Source organism: Fundulus heteroclitus, chromosome 2 (assembly GCF_011125445.2).
Source record: "Fundulus heteroclitus isolate FHET01 chromosome 2, MU-UCD_Fhet_4.1, whole genome shotgun sequence".
NCBI lineage: Eukaryota > Metazoa > Chordata > Actinopteri > Cyprinodontiformes > Fundulidae > Fundulus > Fundulus heteroclitus.
In genome coordinates this window covers 529,127-549,096 of record NC_046362.1, presented here as the reverse complement: position 1 = coordinate 549,096, position 19,970 = coordinate 529,127, and the positions used below count along the sequence as shown (strand labels likewise).

Here is a 19,970-nt window from a genome sequence, read left to right as displayed (position 1 = left end):
GACAAGAGAGGTAAAACGCCAGTGGGAATACTTTTACAAAGCACACTATACATGCAAAAACAAATTGTTGCATGAAGGCTGTCTTAAAAAGCTGATAATTTACGACTGAGAATTGTAGGATCTATTTGAGGAAAAGTCCAGGCCTCAAATAATTCAAACTTAGAGACAGGTAGAGAAAGGACGAAAGGTTGACGCTGTCGTTTTTTGCGTTTTAATCAGTTAATTAGATTTATTTAAAAAAAAAAATCTTTATAAATCCAGAATTTTTAGATAACAACTTAATTTTTTATTTATACATAATTACAAGGAAAATCGATTTAAGCTGTATATCTTTATTTTGATAAACAAAAGTGACCTCCGCCATCCTCGCCCTTTGTCTCTATACAATGATAAACATCCTCAATCAAACTAATTGAACAGGTACAGCTGTTATTTGGTGAAGGAGATTGCTGCGCAGTTTGCAGGGCAGTTAGGTGCAGGCCGATGCGAAGGTCTGAAGGACGACAGGAAGGCGTGGAGGTGTTTTACTTTGAAAAGCCTGAAGGGACCTTGGAGCAGTAGTGGTACTGGCTGTGCGCTTTACTGTGTTTTAAATTCAGCGGCAACTGCGTGGAAGTGGGTCGGCATATCGTGAGACAGCGAATGGAGTAAAGCAGTCAGGACAGACCAAGAGTGCAGAGAGAAGAAGAGGGATCTGAAGCGGCTAAGGTCAAGCAAAACCTCCGGAGAGCAGGACAGATCAGAGTCAGCTGGGAGCGGAGCAGAGCAGGTCATCGCTGCAGACATGTAGGTCACACCTTTCATTCACATGGCCGACGCTACGTGTTGTTAATGAGCTGCTGCACAGCCCCAATCAGCTGTTTGTTGGGTCGGATTGATGGAGCTGCTCAGTCCAGCTGCTGCTGCCCCGGGCTAGTCCAACATGCCCGGTCCTGTCGGGACAGCTCAGCCCACATCTCTTCCTTCTGGCTCTTTAAACCTGACATCAACACCCGCAGTCTCCCTGTTGGTACCGCCTGGCTCCTGCTAGGGCAGAGGTGCTGGTATAGACCCAATTAGAGAGAAACCAGCCACTGAACTCAGGTCCACCAGGATGTCAGTGGCACCTTCCTCATCTCCTCTTAGAAATCCTGTTTAATCTACATTTTTATGTTTACATAGTAAAATAAAACCGTTTAATTGTTTGAATTTGTATCCAGTTGTTCACAGTAATCAAAGTTCTGAAGCAATGATTAATAATAATCAGTCAGCCCAAAGCTATTATTAGTCTGCCAGCTGTTAGAATAATCTGTCATGAGTGCTGAAGTATCACAGGTTTTAACTTAGAAATTTTGAGTCATTACGGGAACCACTGCAGCATGGTGACACACTGCAGTGGCATTCTAGCCATTCCAGGTAGTGCTGTGGGCTACATGAATAGGGCTTATAATAATGAACATGTCTGCTGGGGCTCTCTTCATTGCCTTCAAACTAGCTACAGGGTTCCTGAGGAGATTCCAGAGCTATAAAAAGAACATTTAGTTTTTCAGTTCCAGATGATTATGGACAAAGAGAGCAGACTGTGGAAAAAAATAGTTTGGTTTCTAGAATTGTTTGCTTATTCTCTCTTCATAGAAACGACTGTCTATCCATCCATCCATCCATCCACACATATATACAATGATGTATAATTAACATGATTCATATACCATGACCACCGTGTAGGTTTAGAACTAAAATCAGGTCTCTAAAATGCAACTGTTCTGTGTGCCCCACGGATAATTTCCATGCTGAGGAATGGTAGAAATTTTGCCCACCAGTATGGTTGACGGTTCATGCAGATGGACACTATAAACAGTTTTCAAGGGCTAAGAATTTTGCTACCTGACTAAAATAGTCTTAAACTAGAAAATGCCAGGTACAACACTGCCTGTTATAATAAATAACAGCACAAACTATACTTACAAGCGGCTTTATCCAAAACCCAACTTGGGCGCTGCTACTGGTTTAACGTGGCAAACAGAGCAGGCCATTCAGTAGGAAAAGTGACTTGTATCACTCTTCTGTGGCTGAGAACAGACAAAACACTATTTCAGGATCAAGGAATCAGAAAACAACTCAACTCAAATGTGGGAAATAGCTTTTCTTCTGAGGCAGATGTGTGAGACCTCCTTTATGTTTCAGTGCCACAGGGATTTCTTTTGTTTGTTTCAGGGAAATACTGCATGCTTAGTTTGTTGTTGAGCAGGTAAAAATGAGAAGAACAGTCAAGTAGTTTTAGCATTTTGATTTCTTAAAAGATTGTAATATTTGTGGATTGTGAGTCATTTTAGTTTGGGCCTATGGTAAAAGTTGGGCGTCTGGAGAATTACAGATTTGTGGTTTCCAGAGTACTTGACCTAACATCTTGACAGTCCAAAGCTCCATCTGTCCACCTCTCACTCTCCATCCTACCATCAGTCATCAGCTAGATTTCAGACACTTGAACGTTTTAACTTGAGGAAGGGTCTCAGAATCCCCCCAACTTGAAGGAAACATCACAGCCTTTACTTGTTGTTAACCTTCATAACAAATATTTATGCTGATTATTTATACAATATAGACAAAGTTTGTCGCTATACCTTTACAATGACATTAGATCCTTCCCTGCGCCATAGGGCTGATGTCTCTGAAATATTTATAGTTGGCCTGTTTGAGGATTGTACTGCTAAACAGACACTGGGGAAATCTAAATATTAAACTTCAGAGAGAAAGCCAAGTTGAAAGCATCTCTTGTGTCAGGATTTGTTCTGATGAACCTGAAACATAGCCACACACTGAACTCGTTTAAGGCTGTACTGAAGATGTGATGGTAGTGGAGGATGAAACCAACAGTCTATACTACTGGGCTGGAGCAGGAGGATGGATATGGCAGGAGCAGGTGGACCCAAGGTATCTGCACAGCAGGTGCTGTGCTGTGGAGCCAGGCGAATGCTGGGAACCAGGAAGACGATGAGGGCCCTGGGGTTGAGGGAAGAGCCAGCAGCATAGCAGAGAGAGAGTTTTTGGAGCGCTGGAGTTGCAGCAGAATCAGTGGCACTGCAGAGAGTTCTTGGAGTGCTTGGGTTGAGAAAGAGCCGGCAGCTCACAGCAGAGAGAGAGTTCAGTAAGAGCTTGCAGCTCAGCAGAGAGAGTTCTCGGTAGGCGGGTAGGCAGATGCAGGAAGCACGGGCTGGCAGACGTGGTGCACACAGGCAGGACGAGGTATGAGTGAAGACGATCCGGCAGGGAAAAGCAGACTGAAGGGAGCTTAAGTAGGGAGAATGGCAGGTGAACTGAGTCCGGTAGGTAGGTGATTAGGCATGGAGTGGAACTGGGCTGCAAGGGTGATGGAAAATGCCGGAACTGTCCAGGATGAGACAGGTAAAAACTGAACCCTGACATCTAGAGGTCTAAAACCTATCCTTTGTAAGCGCAATGTAACTATCTGGCAGCCATTGTTAGCATTTAATTAAGTTAAAAATTATTGAATTTTCAGATGGGAGCTCTGAATTTAACTGAAGAAATGAATTGCACAGAGAGAACATTTTAAATAATGCAATTATTTTTGTTAAATAATTTAATTACACTGCACTAAGCCAATGAGCTTAGGACTAAACTCATTGGCCGTAAACACCTTTTTTCAACTTCCAAGCATTTCATGACTTTTCAGTGACTCATAAAACTTCAGGCAAGATTTCCCACCAATCTGGAAAAGCTTCAAGATGTTGCCTGAGAAACATGTTACCTCATCTCATGCTTGGAATAATTTACATACCAACTTAATTGAGACTGTTGAGAAGTTTGAGTTAGTCATTGTTCCTCATCACTGCTCTGAACCTTAGACATTTAAACGGAATTCCTCTATGGAACATACATCATCTAAGCTAGGACTCCTGATACTGTGAAGAGCAGAGGAGAAAAGCAGCCAGTTCTCCTTAAATAATGCTCCAGTCAACTATTGCAAGATGTCATGAGCTCAATAGCAGTGCCATGATGGCAGGTGCCTATGCCGTATGGTTCTGTAGTATTCTGGAAGCAAGCTAACAGTTTCCCTTAATGTGATCTGTCTTTAGAATGTATTTGTGAAATCTGACTTGCCCTCTTGTTTCAACATCAGATCACTGTATGTATGCCCTGCAAGCCATGCCCACCACACAATATAACCACCCAGCTTCACGTGCACTTAACAGTGTGGCCCATATATTGTGCTGTTCATGCTGTCAACGAAGCATCCTCTGTCTGTGGAGCTCAGTCACTGTCAGATGCTTTAGCAACTTCCTGGAACACAGTGCCTGCACTTATGGTGCCTCCACCTCAATGGACTCTTGTGCCTTTGTAAAACAACAGGATTAATGACATGAAAATTTCTGGTTTGCATGTCTTTGCACAATGCAGGGTCATTTCGTTTTGGTGCCTTATTCTCAGTGTCAGTATTATTTTTTTCTTGAATCACTAAAGTCAAATATAATCTGCTTTACTCTTTTATTCAGTGTTTGGGCTCATTAATCTAAGAGTGATCAGGAAATATGTCTCATATATGTGTTTAGATTACAATGTAGCTATCTAAACATCTTCAAGGAACAGTTTTTTGATTTTTAAAAGAGGGATTCATTTCAAACCTATGAGCAGTCATCAGTTTACCTGCAACAGATGCTTTTCTTGGCATTTATGTGTTGATAAAATACAGATTTGTTCCAGGATGTGTGAAGTAACAACTTGTCCATGAGCAGGGTGGATTGTTGAGTCTCTGCGTGGCTCTTCTCCAGTCAAAGCTGTTCAACCTGAAAATCAAATCTCAGTGGTTCCTAACTGTAAACAAGTTATCTGATTGGCAGCAGATGTAATCAGCACTGCTGTTTAGCTTTGCTGCAGTAAAGATGAATGCTGTAATAGGTGATATAATCCTGTTTTGGCAAAGCGTGGGAATTCTCCTTTTTATTCAAGCCTCAGTTGCTTTCTCCATAAAATAAACAGTAAACCCATTTTTTCTTTTCCAAGGGTCATGCTGTTTGATGACCTACTTTGGCTAATGATCAGGCCTGAGCTAACAGGCTGCATGAAATAGATAAGGATGGTGGAGGACTAGGTCAGGTATTCATTCATACTGCGAGCCAGAACATTAAGGATTTGCTCCCAGGTTTCAAGACTTTATGCTACATGTGTACTGAGCAGCTCCAATGTTTATCAGGATCAGAAACTAACACATGTCTCATATGACTGGCTTGTTTTCCAATATTTTCAGGAAGTATGTCTCTCCCTGTCTTTTTAACAAATATTTACTGCTCTGACTGAGGTCATATTTGCTCTCTACCAGTCAGCAGCTTGTGAGGTCAGAGGACCCCTCCCAAAAGTAATGGATTTTGCCAAAACATAGGCTGCGGAATTACTGTACAATGTAGTGCATTTTAGCTGGTTTTATATGTGAAACGTTTCGGACAAAGTTAGTGCACATATGCAGCGTGTTGCGTGGGACGAGGAGCAGCTGCTGGGAGAAGACGTCGTCCCAGCGTCTTCATCATAAGGTAGTGCAGACAATCTCCGCATTTTACCACCTGGCTTGCTTTGTTTGATGTTTGAATTTAATGCTTTTGTTCCTCATTCGGTCTCACATCCAGTGTGTGAATAATACTTTCCACTTTGTCCCAGCTTCTAAAGGAACTATCATGGCCAAAAGTGTTTTCAGTGAGCAAAGTCTGTTTTGTGGCTTCCGTGTTTGTAGATTTTATTTTGGGGTATTTTTCTATGTTAGGCTGAAGAAACACATTTCAAATACCTTTATTAACAAATAAGGGTTTTCGAAGAATGAAATTTGCAGATTTGACTCCACTTCTTCCTAACTCCAGCAGTTTAACCTCTGGCCAAAGTATTTCCAGCTGGTGAGCCATTCTAGTCCTCCTGCTTGGAGTTGATAACAGTTTGTTGGCTTTTTACTCCCTTTTTGACCACTAACTAAGTGGAGAGAAGATAAAAATAAAAGAAGATTATTAAAATGTTCAGATCAGCCATGCTAGAAAATACACAGATCCCTGGTAAACTGTTGGGCAGAGTTACCTTTTGGGAGTCTTCTGATGCTTTGTCTGGGATTTGTTTCCTGAATAGAAGCTACTTTATATTATTTTTGCTAAATGATTTTAAGACAAGTAAAGACCAAACCGATGCCCTCCAATGTAAGTCACAGACCAAGCTCTTTGCTCTTCAGACGTCCCAAAGATGTCTGCCTGTTTTTAAAATGTAAAAGCAGAAAATAAGAGAGAGAATAAGTTAAGTCCAAGTCAAGTCTGCAATGAGCAAAATAAACTTCTCTTATAAAATGAATCATGGCTGCCCTAAACACTGCATTGCTGGAGGTTAGAAATTCAGTGACTTCACTATTTCTTATTTGCTCCAATTAACATGCAAACAATTATCTTGTTTTTTCTCCTTTTTATTTAACTTGCAAAACACTTTTTAGCTGCTCAAATTAGTTTTAAAATTGATTAAGTGTGATATGTATGTAACCCATTAGAAATATGAATATATTTATGTTGAAAGATAAGAATAGAAAAAATAGTAGCAGATGTTACTTAATACTTGTTAATTTCTATGCTGCTGTTGTCAACTCCTTCACTATACAGTCATGGCCAAAAGTATTGAGAATGATTCAAATGTTAATATTTACAAAGTCTACTGCTTCAGTTTTTATAACGGCAATTTGCATATACTCCAGAATGTTATAAAGAGTGATCAGCATAACAGCAATTAATTGCAAAGTCAATATTTGCCTAGAAAATGAACTTTATCCCAGAAAACACATTTCAACGTTATTGCAGCCCTGCCTTAAAAGGACCAGCTAACATCGTTTCAGTGATTTCTCAATTAACACAGGTGTGGGTGGTGATGATGACAGGGCTGGAGATCAATCTGTCATGATTAAGTAAGAATGACACCACTGGACACTTTAAAAAGAGGCTGGTGCTTGGCATCATTGTTTCTCTTCTGTGAACCATGGTTTTCTCTAAAGAAACACGTGCAGTCAGCATTGCACTGCACAAAAATGGCCTAACAGGAAAGAGAATCGCAGCTAGAAAGATTGCACCTCAGTCAACAATCTATCGCATCATCAAGAACTTCAAGGACAGAGTTTCCATTGTTGCCGAAAAGGCTCCAGGGCGCCCAAGAAAGACCAGCAAGCGCCAGGACCGTCTCTTAAGTGTTTCAGCTGCAGGATAGGGCTACCAGCAGTGCAGAGCTTGCTCAGGAATGGTAGCAAGCAGGTGTGAGTGCATCTGCACGCACTGTGAGGCGGAGACACTTGGAGAAAGGCCTGGTCTCAAGGAGGGCAGCAAAGAAGCCACTTCTCTCCAGGAAAAACATCAGAACAGACTGATATTCTGCAAAAGGTACAGTGAGTGGACTGATGAGGACTGGGGTAAAGTCATTTTCTCTGATGAATCCCCTTTCTGATTGTTTGGGACATCTGGAGAACAGCTTGTTCGGAGAAGAGGTGAGTGCTACCACCAGTCTTGTCTCATGCCAACTGTAAAGCATCCTGAAACTATTTATGTGTGGGGTTGCTTCTCAGCCAAGGGAGTCGGCTCTCTCACAGTCTTACCTAAAAACACAGCCACAAATAAAGAATGGTACCAGAATGTCCTCCGACATTCTGCAACTTCTCCCAACCGTCCAAGAGCAGTTTGGTGATGAACAATTGCCATAAAGCAAAGGTGATATCTAACTGGCTCAGGGAAGAAAACATAGAGATTTTGTGTCCATGGCCTGGAAACTCCCCTGATCTTAATCCCATTGAAAACTTGTGGTCAATCATCAAGAGACGGGTGGAAAAACGAAAACCTAGGAATTCTGACAAAATGCAAGCATTAACTGTGCAAGAATGGACTGCTATCAGTCAGGATTTGGTCCAGAAGCTGATTGAGAGCATGCTAGAGAGAATTGCAGAGGTCCTGAAGAAGAGGGGTCAACACTGCAAATATTGACTTGCTGCATTAACTCATTCTGTCATTAAAAGCTTTTGTTACTCATATGATTGCAATTGTATTTCTGTACGTATGTGATGACAACATCTGACATACACACATGAAAACCAGAGGGCAGCAGATCACGTGAAAATATAATATTTGTGTCATTCTCAATACTTTTGGCCATGACTGCATACTGCAATACGTAGGGTTTGGAAGTTTTTCTAACTCTGAGGCAGAAAACCATGCACTAAATCTTTATACTTCAAATATTTTGTTGTAAATTTTAAACAGTAAAACAGTGTAATAACTGAACAGAATTTTTGCATTGATGTACCAAAACTAGGCTACACATTGGCTATCCTGTAACAACTAGTGTAACCATGGTAACACCTGCGGGAATATTGGTTAAAGCAACCTTGGAAAACAGTGGCTAAAAGACAATAGAGTTGCTTTTAAATGTAGAAATGGAATCTACACTCACCGGCCACTTTATTAGGTACCCCATGCTAGTAACGGGTTGGACCCCCTTTTGCCTTCAGAACTGCCTCAATTCTTCGTGGCATAGATTCAACAAGGTGCTGGAAGCATTCCTCAGGGAGTTTGGTCCATATTGACATGATGGCATCACACAGTTGCCGCAGATTTGTCGGCTGCACATCCATGATGCGAATCTCCCGTTCCACCACATCCCAAAGATGCTCTATTGGATTGAGATCTGGTGACTGTGGAGGCCATTTGAGAACAGCAAACTCATTGTCATGTTCAAGAAACCAGTCTGAGATGATTCCAGCTTTATGACATGGCGCATTATCCTGTTGAAAGTAGCCATCATGGGTTGGGTACATTGTGGTCATAAAGGGATGGACATGGTCAGCAACAATACTCAGGTAGGCTGTGGCGTTGCAACGATGCTCAATTGGTACCAAGGGGCCCAAAGAGTGCCAAGAAAATATTCCCCACACCATGACACCACCACCACCAGCCTGAACCGTTGATACAAGGCAGGATGGATCCATGCTTTCATGTTGTATACGCCAAATTCTGACCCTACCATCCGACTGTCGCAGCAGAAATCGAGACTCATCAGACCAGGCAACGTTTTTCCAATCTTCTATTGTCCAATTTCGATGAGCTTGTGCAAATTGTAGCCTCAGTTTCCTGTTCTTAGCTGAAAGGAGTGGCACCCGATGTGGTCTTCTGCTGCTGTAGCCCATCTGCCTCAAAGTTCGACGTACTGTGCGTTCAGAGATGCTCTTCTGCCCACCTTGGTTGTAACGGGTGGTTATTTGAGTCACTGTTGCCCTTCTATCAGCTCGAACCAGTCTGGCCATTCTCCTCTGACCTCTAGCATCAACAAGGCATTTCCGTCCACAGAACTGCCGCTCACTGGATGTTTTTTCTTTTTCAGACCATTCTCTGTAAACCCTAGAGATGGTTGTGCGTGAAAATCCCAGTAGATTAGCAGTTTCTGAAATACTCAGACCAGCCCTTCTGGCACCAACAATCATGCCACGTTCAAAGTCACTCAAATCACCTTTCTTCCCCATACTGATGCTCGGTTTGAACTGCAGGAGATTCTCTTGACCATGTCTACATGCCTAAATGCACTGAATTGCCGCCATGTGATCGGCTGCTTAGAAATTAAGTGTTAACGAGCAGTTGGACAGGTGTACCTAATAAAGTGGCCGGTGAGTGTATGATGTAGATTCATACCAGATATCAGAGAGCAATAGTCGGAATGATGAGTCCTTAGGCTGATGAACATTTTAGAAATGGATATTGTACATGAATACATACATGGATATGGTGGTGAGGTTAAGGAAACACACATCTGCTCCACTGATCCTCAACACAGAAATGCCGCAGGGCTGTGTCCTTAGCCCAGATAGATTACAGGGAGTCCAGGGGGACTGAACACGTTCCTCTCTGCATACAGGGTGAGGTAGTGGAGCAGGTGGACAGCATTAGATTCCTGGGTATTCACATTTCCTCAGATATTTCCTGGACTCTAAACGCCTCCCACCTGGTGAAGAAGGCCCAACAACTACTCTTCTTCCTCAGCAAACTGAAATGGTCTGGACTATCCACTAAGCTAATGAAAAACCTCTACAGAGCTACCATAGTAAGTGTGTTATGTCTCAGCAAAACTATATGGTATGGAAGCTGCACAATAGGAGGGGAAGGACTTGCGCTGTGAGAACAGCGCAGGGGATTGTGGGATGCCGTCTGTAGGATTTGGACTCAATTTATGCAGAACGAGTCCAAAGAAGGGCCAGATGCACCTCCACTGATCCCACCCAGCCAGGCAATGCGCTGTTTGCCCCTCATCCATCAGGTAAACACTTCAGAAGCATTGAATCCAGAACCAATAAACTTAGAAACAGCTTCTTTCCAAGAGCTGTGAGGCCTACGTTGTGAGGTCGGAAGGCAGGCAAAGGGTCAGAACCGTGATGGCAGAGTCAGGCAGGATGATCAGGTGGAATAACCAGAGTCTGAAGTCTGAGAGCAGGTCCAGAGTAAGAGCTAGGTGATCAGAAAACCAGAGACAGTCCAAAGCAGAATCCGTAGGCAGAGTCAGGGCACAGAAGCAGGTAAAAAATCCAGGCAGCACAATAGTCAGGTCCGACAGGCATGACAGGCTCAGAGGGTCAAAAGGCAGAAACAGGTCAGGAAACAGGCAAGCAGTCAGACAGGACTCAAGACGCACTAGTGACTGGTCTGAGAGCTAGTTTTATAGTCAGTGGTGCAGATGGATCTGGTGAAGACTGATGAGAACGGGGCGGAGCTGCACAGGTGTTTCAGGTGGGGAGATATATATATATATATATATATATATATATATATATATATATATATATATATATATATATATATATATATATATATATATATATATATATATATATATATATATATACACACATTTTGGTTTGAGGAGCACAATAAAGCACCGTCACCGCTAACACGACTGAGCCTGGATTCTTGAGGAACAAAGAATATATATATATATATATATATATATATATATATATATATATATATATATATATATATATATATATATATATACACGTATGTATATATATATATATATATATATATATATATATATATATATATATATCACAGTAAATTGGGCAAAAGACTGGGCTTTTTCTGCCCTGCGGTGGACTGGCGACCTGTCCAGGTTATACCCCGCCTCTCGCCCATTGACAGCTGGAGATCAGCACCAGCACCCCTCACGAAGGGATAAGCGTGTTAGAAAATGAATGTTGAATGGTCTGGGCTATTTCTTTTTTCTTGCCATAAAGATCTTTGCCAATTGGCGCTAGAAAATGCTATTATTGGGCTTTCTTCGTCTTTATGGGTGCAGCCATGATGAACTCGTTGAACTCGCTCAGCTGACAACACGGCGATCTGATTGGCTGAGCAGCAAAAATCGAATCACGTGACCTCTTGGACCGGAGCGCAACAGTTTAGATTTTTTATCGGCTTTAACTTATTAATGTGCAAGTGAAAACGTGGGAACATTGGTGTTTTGAGATCACTGCTATGTGTAGCAACTTATCCAAGTGCAAGAAAGTTGCCCCCTGACAGTTCATACGAAACTTTCTAAGGAGATGTCCTACAGATTCTGGCCCACGGACTATTATGGTTAACACTAGAAGATCACTGTTCACGAGTGAAAACCATCTTAAATGAAGGAGCTGGAGCAGTGTAGTTTCAAGGGACAGGCAAGAATCACAGAGGCCAGATGTGGTGAGCTCATTAGCACAATTTCCAACGGCTCGGTTTGACACACTCTACTCCGCACCGCCCGCTTAGTGAGATTTTCTGCAACAGTTTTAGTTTTTCCCGCCACCGTTTGTATGGCCCTGAACAGGAACAGCTTGTTCACGTTTTGTTTGGACATGAACCCACTGCTTTTCACTGATAGGCCAATGGTGAGGACAAATGAGAAGTTTTCCTTTAAGGAAGTCCAGAAAAACTGAAACAAAATTAATATTAAGGACCACCTTGAGTGAAGTGGGTCATACAAAAATACAATTTTACTATCTACAAAACATGAACCAACCTTGAAAGAAAAGGAAAAGAAAAAGGACACGTCAGCTTTTTATACACAGACACATTTTCCGAAGCTTTGTGTCATTTTACACTGAAAGCTGTTAAGTTTTGTCTCTGAAGACTGTTTGGTTGAGAAAATTGTTCACGGTCGCTGATCTATCCACCATATTTTCAGAATGATTTAGACTTTTTTGGCATTGGGCCCAAAATTCGTGATGGCACCCCTGTCTATGGATATAAAAAAATCCATTCTACACTTCTATATGTCCCAAACAAATCCTCAGTTTGATTAAGAAATATGTAAAAAAAAATTAACCCTGGAAAAAAATACAGTGATAAAAGAGTAATATTGTCATTGTTGTTTTCCATAATCCATATCTGGTTCTTGGTTATTTAGAAACATTGTAATAGTCATGAAGCAAAAATACAAAGAACCGCCACACTGAAGAAGATTACTGTTATTACATGTGTGCACAATGTGTGACTCAGTGTTTTCTCTCTGGCTGTGACTCAGAGTCTCTACGTAACAAGGAAGCTGCTGCTGCAGCCATGGGTTGCAAAGACAACAAAAGGAAAAGTATTTAGGCCACTTGAACTTTTGGAAATTTTGTCATTCTGGTGTTGTCATCTAACTAAAATTTCTAACTCAATACTAAGAAAAGTACTCAGTATCATGCTTTTTAGTTTTTTTCTTTTCACATTGAAATCATGCAGTTGTGGTCTATATAAAGTGGAACAGCAATGCTTTAGTCTGAATTCCTCGTTATTTTACGCCCACATTCCCCCTTTCTACCTCTGTTCTGAGGTGCGTGTGAGAGCAGCTCATTTTGGTTTGGTTTCTTTAAATCTAGACACTTTACACCCACCCCCTCCAGGTCTCAGAGCGTTCCACTCTACCTCATTTTGCCATTTTTGGAGTATGCTGGGGGACGGTGTAATGAACATCCAAACATTTTGACTTATCCACTTGTAGCTTCGGCATCCTTGAGCTTGGATTACAAAAATGGCAGATTTGCGAGACTGCTAAGCCGAAAGTCCTTGACCTTGTTTAGCAGTTGAGCAGCAAATACTGTGACGTAATTGTTAAAAAAAAAGCAATAGAGAATAGAGAGGAGTGAACGGCTAGAACTCTATGACCTAAGCAGAATATAAAAATATCTACACAGTTTCTGGACAGAACACATTCACATTTTCTGCACTCCTATAGATTCCTAGTACACGATAAAATTAATTAAAGGGCTAAAGAAAGTGGATTTTGCATGACAAGTCCCTTTTTAACTTTGAGAAAAACAGTAAGTAGGAAAGAATAAAGTCCTTGTTTATAAAATTATATAATTTCCCAGTTTGGCAAAACAGTGCACAATGTAGTACTAATAGTTCAAGTCTTGATGATTTTATGGTATCTTTTCAAACTTGGATCTCCTGTAGCGATATGTCTTACAGTGGACCTGGAGAAACCTCTGACTGAAGACACTGTTGTACAACAGTCTGATGGAGAGGATGCTCAGGGTTGTCCATAATGTTCTTCATTTTAAGAAAAATCCTTTGCAGCAGCAGAGATGGCTTTGCAAAGTCATCTCCAGAGGTTCTAGAAAGGCGGCCAAGACAGAGCTGGTCTTCTTTATAAGCTTGTTGAGATTCTTTTGGTCAATAGCTCTGATGCTGTTACCCCAACAGATGATGGCAGAGATCACACTCTCCACAACAGACTTATAGAAGATCTGCAGCATTTTGCTGCAAACCCTGAAGGACCTAAGCTTCCTCAGGAAGTACAGTCTGCTCAGTCCTTTCTTGTAGACAGCTTCACAGCTGCGCCTCCTGTCAAGTTTGTTGCCTAGGTCAACACCGAGGTATTTACAGAGTGAACCACCTCCACTTCTTCTCCCAGGATGGTCATAGTGTTGATACTATTCCTGTTTCTCCTGAAATATACAACAATCTCCTTTAATTTATCCACATTCATTATACGATTTTTCCACACCATACCACAAAGCAGTCCCTGTACTCAGCTTCCTGTCCATCTCAGATGCATCCAACGACTGCAGTCAGTTGAGTATTTCTGAAAAGGACAGGAGTATGTCTTGTATTGGGCGTCTGAGGCGTAAGAGTGAAAAATATATTCATGCAAATATATTGGCTTGTTTCAGAGCTTCATATACTGAGCTGTCAGCTGATTGATATCTTCCTCCCTTAATTCCTACCACAGTATGGAGAATTGTATGAGTATAACCAAGTATTGTGTGGTTTGGAATTTTGCACCATGGGAAGCGTATCTCAAACCTTGTTATTGAGCTGTCTGTCTTCATGAAGCTAATCTTTAGACAGATAGAAAAATCAGTGCCATAGCAGTAGCTTGTAGCATCTGCACAGCTAACATGTGGAATTGTTTAGTAGTTTTTTGTTTTTTTTCCCATCCGCCTGTCTCATAACGAAAGTTCCGCCAAACAACTCTTTTGTGCTTGCCTTGTCAGCTAAAGAGGATCGCATGTATTCTTTTTTCTGGTGGCAGAGGCCAGGTCAGCAGAGTTTAAAACTTCCAGCAGCAGGTCAATGTTTTGGTCAGATGAGCAGCAGGGAGGGACTTAGCCTCTGTTATCGCAGTGCTACTGCTGCAAGATATGCGACAATTTGGGCAAATGTGAATGGGTCAGTGGGTATTGATTCTGACACAAATGAGCATTTGTGAATGATGCATTTTTCTGGTATATATCAAAAATATTGATTATTTTGACAACCATACTCACTACAACTTACACTGTATAAAGGGAACTAAAAGTAAGTAAAATTTTCTTGAAATTAATGTATTTTCCTTGATTTAAGCAGGTAATTAAGACTATTTGCCAATGGAATAAGATTTTTGCACTTAAAATAGGAACATTTCATCTCTATCATCTTATTTCAAGTGCAGGATATCTAATTATCTTATTTCAGGGGTACAAATACTCATTCCATTGGCAAATAGTCTTATTTACCTGCTTAAATCAAGGAAAAATACATTAATTTAAAGAAAAAAATGACTTACTTTTAGACATTTTATTCAGATGTCATTACCAAAAGTGTGTGTGGACTGGAAGGAAGATGATGCTTGATTTTCTAAGAGTTTTAGAGCTATGGTGTGTGTGTTTTCTATTATTAAGCCACCTAATTAGTCAGTATAGATTCAGCTGTTTTGTGAAGGCCTCACAGAGAACATCAGTGAACAAACAGCATCATGGAGACCAAGGAACCCAACAGAAAGCTCAGGGAGAAAGTTGTGGAGAGGTTTAAAGCAGGGTTAGGTTCTAAAATAAGACCCCAAGCTCTGAACATCTCCTAGCAGGCCATCTGACAGCTTTGTTAGGGCCCGGGACAACGCAGTCTTTTTGCCCCCCCCCCCCCCCCCCCCCCCTCCTTGAATTTAGTGCACTAGTTGATCTTTTCTTAATAAGAGAACAGCAAGCATTGCAGCCAAAATATGGCCTTTTTTGACCTGCTGTATATTAGCGGGTCCCTAACAAATTGTTTCCCTTCCATTGCAGGAGGTAGAATATGTTAGATACTTTGGGAATTCTCTGCCCTCGGAATCTCTGAGAAAGGCTTCCTTTTTGCCATTAAACGCACAACATTTACAGATACCTTTGACATTTAAGCTTGATGTATCATGAAACTGTTGATCTTTCGGGTTTTGTGATTTTTTTTTTATTTTATTTTATTATTACAATTAAATAATAATAATAATGTTATGTTCATAGTGTTTTTTTCCTAATCCACCTCCTCTATCTTTCAATCCTAATTTTGTCTGTGTTGTGTGCACCTGCCTGTTGCCTTAATCCTATAAATTTCCCCGTCGTGGGATAAATAAAGGATTAGCTAATGTTATCTTATCTTGAATAACACTTTTTAATAGGATATATGTACTGGGTTCTCTCAAGGTCTTAATTACATTTTCTGTGTGGGCTCCAGTAACATATGATAGATAATATCTGCTTTGAAAGTTAACATAAACTGCTGCTGAAGATGACCACTATCATCTACCTGGATGTTCTTTGGATGACTGAAATGCCTCAGTCAGTGACGTCGGTCTGTGGGTCTGGGTCTGTCAGGACAATGAGAGAAGTTTCGTCTCCTCTCTCCTTTTCTGTCTCTCGACATTTTCTTGCTCATGGTTTTGCACGTGCTTAGATAAATTTGTTGTGTTTCCACTAAATTTAACCGGCTTTTTACAAAACATACAGCTTGATTTCATTTACGGTATTAAAATATAGCCAATATAGCTTCTTTCCCTCTTCATGTTTTTCCGCTTCTGTGGTCTCTCTCTCTCCGAGTCTGAGCAGCAGCAGCAGCGCGGTTGTTTGTGTGTTGAGTGAAGAGAGCGCTGAGTGGGCGGGCCAGGCTGAGCCAGCGTGCTGATTGGCTGGCGCCGCTGAGCCATGTACAAGAGGGAATGGGGAGCAGCAAAGTGCTGTGACACAGACTGCTGCAGTCAGCGCACGGGCTGACTGACACTGACCATTTTAATGGTCAGAGTGTCAGTTTTGGGCCCCCCCTCTGTCCTGGGCCCGGGACAATTGACCCGTTTGTACCCCCTTGTCGGCGAGCATGTCTCCTAGAGTTCAATCAATGATCTGAACATGGAGAGGATGGACCACCTGCAGACCTACCAAGACATAGAAGTCCACCAAAACTGACAAGCTGGACAAGGAGAGCTTTAATGACACAAACAGTCAGTTTTACTCAGGGGACACCAAAGCAGAAGAGTTTTTCCTTTCTGAAAAATATGTGGTTGCAGAGAGTATGATTCTGTTGGGAGACTTTTCTTCACTGTGGAGGGGGGGGGGGGGGCTGGTTAGGGTTGGTGGGAACATGGATTGAACTAAACACAGGAGAGTCTGGGAGAAAACCTGTTTGGGGCTTCAGGAGACTTAAAATTGGGGTGGAGTGTTGATATTTCATATTTATATTACATAATCATAAGAGCACCTAAGAGGCCAGTGATAACTCACAGTTGTAGAAATGCACAGCTCAGGTGGAATATATGATAACAGAAAGTTATTAGTTGGGCACTTAACAATCTGGCCTTTATGGAGTGGCATAGAAGGAGTTCTAAGAAGTCCTGTTTGCCACAAAGGGGACACAGCAAGCATGCAGAAGAAAATGCTCTACCTAGATGAGAATGTAACTTTCCAGCCTATGTGCAAAAATTTTTGTGTAGATGTCACCTAACACTCCACATCAATCAGTGGGGATGCTTACTTCAGTAGGACGCTGAAGCTGGTCAGAGTTGATGGGAGGATGGGTGTAGCTAAACACAATGAATTTTGAAGTCTCACTGAGTTCTGCCAAGAAGAAAGGACAAAAAAATATCAGTGTCCAGACATGCAAAGCTGGTAAAGACATAATCCAAATGTATGCCACCCTTCTCACGTTTTTATCTAGAAAGAAAATGTGTATAAAAAACATCTGTGTAACATTTTTTGTCTTTGTCACTATTATGCACCGAACAGCCCATCTGTTGTGGTGGGAATCAATAATATGCATATTTTCTCTGATTAAACTTGTCTTCTTTTTCTGTAATAATTGTCTTTAATATTCATATGTCCTACCAAATCACTATACTTATGTACCTAAATGTATGTGCGTTGAGAGGAAAGTGGAAACAAAGTGTGTCCCCAAACTTGGTCAGTAAAGTCGATTCTGGTTTCTAACTCTATGTTGTGTTTCCAGTAAAACCTATTGTTTTTATTGCAAAGTTAACCCTAACCCTACCAACACAAAGTTTGGACAGCTCTGTAATAATTTTGTTTCATTTTATGTAAGAAAATATAGGACCGAGAGAAGCATTGAAAGACTTTTACTTTGAAAAAATAGTTACAGGAAATACTGATCTGTGTAACCTAGAAGTTTTCACAGTGAACAGAAATGTTCATTGTTAGGCTGGTTCCACAGCATTGCTCCCAGTAGAACTTTTTTTTACCACACACCCTCACACTGTTTCTGAATCATTCTTCCTGAGCCTTAGGTAACAGGAAAAACCCTGCTCATCTAGTCTGCTCATCCTCCCCCTTCATTCAGTTTACTGTTCCTGTTTTGCTTTTCACATAATGCAGTTTCGACATTCACAGTCGAGAAATATATTTTCTTCTCAGGTTTTTGGGAGATGATTCTGGTTTGGAAAGCTTATGAGAAAAGAAGCATCGATCAGGCTTTAGCTGACCAGTAGTGATTTCCAGGTGTGCTTTTAGCTCTAACTCTGGCTGACTTATTCAAACTCATCTGTGTACATTTTGAACAGTGCCCAGGAAAGAGAAAAAAATAGCTGCAAAGCTCCTTCTGGGGGCAAAAAAGAAACTACATGGTTATTTGTATGTATTGGTGAAAGTATGAATCCCGTACAGATGTTTGATTTTAATCATACTCAAAACAAGGTGCACGAATTTGGAGGACCAAGTCTTTCATATTTAAAAATAAATACAGAAATAAATAAATGCTCAATAAATAAGTAAGCATACAATTAATTGCCACCAAAAATACAATAAACAAATAAATGTTGGTAGAAATTAAATTATACAGTGAGACAAAGTTGTATATATCTCTTTTAATTAGCTTCTTTATTTATTCGCCTTTGCAATAATTACCTTATTTATTTATTGTCCGTTATAATCTTCAACTTTATTTATTAGTTACTTATTTTTTAAGTATTTATTTATGTGCATGTTATAATATTTTTGTCTGTTTTATTCTTCCTTTGTATTTTTTTACCCTATATATTTCTGTGATGCCATTTATTTCTGCCTGTCCTTTTTATATTTCTGCCTGTCTTTTTTACATTTCTGTATGCATTTCTGCCTCATTATGCAAATGAGGAGGGGCTGTGTCTTATGGGCTCAAATTAGCATTTACTGCATTGGTCAAATCTACATGTTTTTTCCCCGCACTAAAGCATTGTTTAGTAATGTCAAACTCAGCAGGCAGACGTTCAGTGTCTGACCTCTTACGGGAAGCTGCTAATAGACTGGAAGATTTAGAACGCTGTACATTTGAGATCTGAAATGTTTTTCTGTGGTTTCAGATTTGGCTTTTCCAGATCAATAACTCATTGGCGGATTATTTATTCTACAAAACAGACATCTCTCCGCAACCACAGCATGGCAAACAGTGAGCTACAACCATAAGCCCCATTTACACTACCCTTGTTAAACCGAGCCGAGCCGAGACCAGTCCGAGCTTGTATCAGTTAACCAAGCCGAGACGACCGTTTACACACCACGCTATCCCGGTTCCTTGGTTGCTCCTCGCCTCCTAGTGACGATCTGCGGTACTGCTGCTCTCTGGGATTGAAGGCTGGACAAAGCAAATCAAAATGACGGTGCCCGTAACATTCAAGATGTTATGGTTGGACAGAGTCGGCTTTTGGGACGTGGATAAGACAAATGAACATCTAATAAGGATTTACAGACGCAGGAAACAAAGACAGACGCTGAGGTTCATCACACTGCTAAGCAGAATCATCTCTGGAAATCGTGTCGCACGGTACGGAAGCTAGTATTATTATGAATGTCTGAAATTTGTCTGAATGGAGTGTGAATCGGGACGTGCAGCCAGACACGCCGGAAAAACCGCGAACAGTCAGCTGACTGTAAAGGGATGACGCGGTCTGCTCATGCGCTCTTCGTTATCAGATAACTAGGATTAAAAAAAAACAGTCCGAGACCTCCCCAGGAACTGGTCTGCAGTTAGTGTGGTCCGGTTATGTCTAGCGCAGTTCAGTTCAGTCTGCTGACCATTTACACACGAGAGTTATCTCGGTTACCGAGCTCGGCCTGGTCTCGGCTCGGTTAAAAAAAGTGTAGTGTAAACGGGCCTATAGTTTCCTCAAAACGAGTCTCCCACCGCGCTGGGTGAATTACATTGGACCCTATGCAGAGCTCGCTTGATCAGAAAATATTGTAATTGATTATAAAAGGCACA

General features: G+C 41.2%; 1 protein-coding gene across 2 annotated transcripts in view; it reads left to right on the top strand.

Annotated features, from left to right (window-relative positions):
• Nucleotides 1-573: 573 nt before the first annotated feature.
• ripor1 (RHO family interacting cell polarization regulator 1) overlaps nt 574-19,970 on the top strand; it is an 86,402-nt gene continuing 67,005 nt past the window's right edge. Inside the window, exon 1 of one of the 2 annotated variants that reach the window (XM_021311717.2) lies at nt 574-786. The gene's annotated coding sequence lies outside the window, so the exon portion shown is untranslated. Of the gene's footprint in view, nt 787-5,377; nt 5,523-19,970 lie in introns of those variants that run through there. The other variant, XM_021311718.2, reaches the window with a different exon arrangement.